Here is a 3595-nt window from a genome sequence, read left to right on the forward strand (position 1 = left end):
GGTTAAAGTAATTTCGCAGTTTAAACATGTTTTTTTGTAACTTGGGATGCCATTGTTCAACCAATTTACTCTTTTTCCTGTCTGTGTATGTTTCAGACATTACTTTTATCTGTGGTAAATTACATGATGAAGTCAGCAACACATGTATTTCATTGTACATATATTAACATCAATTTTTTAAACCATTCATTTGTTAGAAGAACTCCCAAAAGATAATGAAAATTTGATGATTTACATTGTCTGTTATCTAGCAAGCCAGGTACCATTTTTTGTTTTCTATATTTTTTTAGTTATATCTTCTACTATGAAATCATATTTGTAGGTATTTTCACATTCATCCATTAGTATCACGTCTATGTGCATCAATCTATTGTACAACCCAGGTTCTTTAGTTCTTCATCCTTTCAAGGTATCAATATTCTAATATTCTATAACATATCCTTTTGTAGTATTTTTTTTGATATTGATTCATTAAGTAATAAAATAATTATTATTTTCTTTTCCGTTTCAAAGCAGATAAATTGCTTGCTAATCTTTTGGAGCCACTAATATGTGAAGTCTTCATCGAATATTCACAAAATTCAGGTTCTAATCTTCTAAAAATCTGTAATTATTTATCCATTAGACAAAGCTATGAACTAGAGCTGATAAGTTCAGCTCATGTGCAGCCTGGAAAGAATAAATTAGAGTCCACTGAGGATGTTATGTTGGAGCAAAGAATAAATTAGAGTACACTGAAAAAGATCTAATAGAAAAAGAAGAGGAACTTCAAGATTTGGAAGCGCTTAATGCCTTAATCAAGCATTGATAATCAAAGAAAGATCAAGCAATGATTAATTACAGGGTGCTCGCAAAGAGTTGATTTCTGTGAGCTTCTTTTCTTCCAACTCTATGCATTTGTAATAAATCATGTTTATAAATTTATGATTATATTTCTAATTACATTTTATCCTCCGAAAGAAGCCTCATGTTTTTTGGTCAATTGATCTTTCATAGAAAGTTTGTTGCTTCTGTTAAATGTAGAAGCTTTGTCTAAACGGATTCTTGATTTGATGATATTTGGATGGAATTACTAGGGACAATTTAGCAAGTCGCCTCCAAGTACACAACTATTTTCTTGAAAATGTTTTTTTTTTTGTTAAGTGGATAAATAATGTTTGTTTGGAATAAATGACCATCTTATCCTTATGTTTACTATGGAGTTTATAAGTAAATTTGAAAAAAAAATGTTCATTCTTGGTGACTAAATGAGGAAAGATAGGTTTTCTTTTGCCAATTATCTGATTAATAGAATGTCAATGAATTTATTTTCGTTTTTTCTTTCGTTTTGTTGACCAGATATATGTCTGCCGATATAGTCATGACACAAGAGTTATAATAGCTCTATAATTTTGTAGGTAGCAGTTGGCTACGAAACTAATGAATCTGCTAGAAGATAATAAAGGTACAATATGGTCAACTTTCTTTATATATTTATTTGGTTTTTAAAGCCTAAACCCTCTTGGCACACATCTGTCAAAATTTGTAACGAAACTATATGTTACTTGCTCTTAAAGTTAGGGATTAATTGAGTCTATTTTCTCTGAAAGTTTGGGATCAATTGATTCTATTTCACTAATTGTTGATTATATTTTTGTATCAAGTCGTTTAATTTTAGCATATGACACATGATAAATTAGTATTTACATTGGTGGTGATTCAAGCACGTTTTTGATGTGCCTAAGATTTGTAAATCGTCCTTTTAAGTGTAAAAATGACTAGAGTGCAAGTAATCTCAAAATCTATGTTTTTGTGCTTACTACAAACTGTGGGGTTAGTTTTTGAGGATAAACCTATTGCATTTCAGATTAACCACATGTACTTTTTTACTGAATTAAACACCAACAAATTTCAGTTTGTAGAATTTGAGATCATGTGTTATGTATTTATTAATATGCTTTTTTGAAACTAAACATATTTAAATTTGTTTTAAAGTTCAAACTTAGTTTTGGGGCACAAAAGAAGGACGACAACGTTTTGCTGCTTGATTTGGTCCTTTTGTATACCTGATTTTTATAATTTTTGTTGCAAAAATTCAGTTGTATTTTTGGTCATTTTTTTTGAAGTGTGGTAACAATTTTGATCCCTGTACCAAATAAATGACTATAGTTGTATTTTTTTTACTCTTAAATAAATATTTGTGATTTAATCTAATTTTGTGAATTCAAAGTTATACTAAATAACGAATTTCTATAAAAAATAAAAATAAAAAAAGGTAAATATAGTCATTTTTTTATGGAAGGAGGACGAAAATCATTAAGGGAACTGAAACAAGGAACAATATTGCAGAACCTGACCAAAATCAGGCCTAATTGACTAAAAATGTAATTTACACTTCGGGATTATATGTTCGGAAGTCAATATTAATATCTTTAAGTGATATTATTGATATATTGTTAACTATATTTTTTTTATTACTCTGAAGTTTGTAATAATATTTTAGGTTCATACATTGTTAACAGGTAACCCATACGAATTGTGTCAAATAAAAACTCTGTAAACATGTTTATACAACAACAAAGACAACTGCTTGAGTAGATTGAGGATGTTTGAATGCAGAGGACGAACAAAATGAGAATTACCAAATTTCATGGTAAGAAAATCCAAATCACAATTGGACAAATTACATTATGTACTTTTGAATACCAATTGGTTCATTTGGAAGTACTCGATGATCTGAATTGAGAATATGATAGATGAATTCTTATTGAATTCTAACACAAAAAAATATATTTTGAAGTGCATCAGGTATGATATTAGTCTTCAATATAAACAAACAGAATGTTAAAATGGTCATTTACTACTTTTTTGTTTCTGTCAAGTTCAGGCCCTTGCATCTGAAAGAGAACTTATATTCATGTTGCTCAACCCGAATGATCCAACAATGGAGCACATAAATTCCAATAATTTTCATAGCACATTTGCTGGTAAGAGAACAATGTTATTCTGACTCAATTTGTTTGCATATTGTTGTATTAAATTCATTTTAATGTGTATTTTTTTCAGCTTTGAACCCATCCTTCTAGAGCAATTGATCAGAACAGAACAGAGAAAGCTATAATGTTTTTTGTGGATTAAGAAATGGAGTTGTTAAGACTATTGAGTCTCGCCAAAAATTTAATGATAATGAGAGTATATTTGTCTTTTTTCTTTTGGTAGTTGTATACATCTTATTCTACTCTTTTGGATACAATATTTGATCTCCTATAAAAAGATGTAAAAACATGACATTTAACCTATTTTTCTTGCTTTGTGTGTTATTAATATTAGATGAGTAAGTGGATTTAACTTGATTTTGCTGTGTGGTCAGTAAAAACTATTATGTCACACTCTTTATATTCGCTCCAAATTACAATCTTTATATTCTCCAATGTAACACTTTTGGGATTCATAATTGATATCAAAATCTTTTTAACCTATTTATATATTGTCAGACACGGACATAATTCATAAAGTTTTGTTCTATTTTGTTACGTCCTTACATAAATAGGCGAATTGCAGAAAATAGCAACATACTTTACGATGAATACCAATTAAGGCAATGAACTATAGTTGA

General features: G+C 29.0%; 1 long non-coding RNA gene across 17 annotated transcripts in view; it reads left to right on the forward strand.

Annotated features, from left to right (window-relative positions):
* LOC128127035 (uncharacterized) overlaps positions 1-3332 on the forward strand; it is a 4014-nt gene extending 682 nt beyond the window's left edge. The window contains exons 3-11 of one of the 17 annotated variants that reach the window (XR_008225079.1): positions 97-114; positions 198-259; positions 323-409; positions 517-585; positions 669-867; positions 1398-1444; positions 2502-2632; positions 2867-2966; positions 3046-3332. This is a non-coding gene — a long non-coding RNA (uncharacterized LOC128127035). Of the gene's footprint in view, positions 1-96; positions 410-513; positions 586-668; positions 868-1338; positions 1445-2482; positions 2967-3045 lie in introns of all 17 variants that reach the window. The other 16 variants (XR_008225077.1, XR_008225065.1, XR_008225072.1 and 13 more) reach the window with 16 other exon arrangements.
* The last annotated feature ends 263 nt before the right edge of the window (positions 3333-3595 follow it).

The sequence above is a fragment of the Lactuca sativa genome, chromosome 7, assembly GCF_002870075.4.
Source record: "Lactuca sativa cultivar Salinas chromosome 7, Lsat_Salinas_v11, whole genome shotgun sequence".
Classification (NCBI taxonomy): domain Eukaryota; kingdom Viridiplantae; phylum Streptophyta; class Magnoliopsida; order Asterales; family Asteraceae; genus Lactuca; species Lactuca sativa.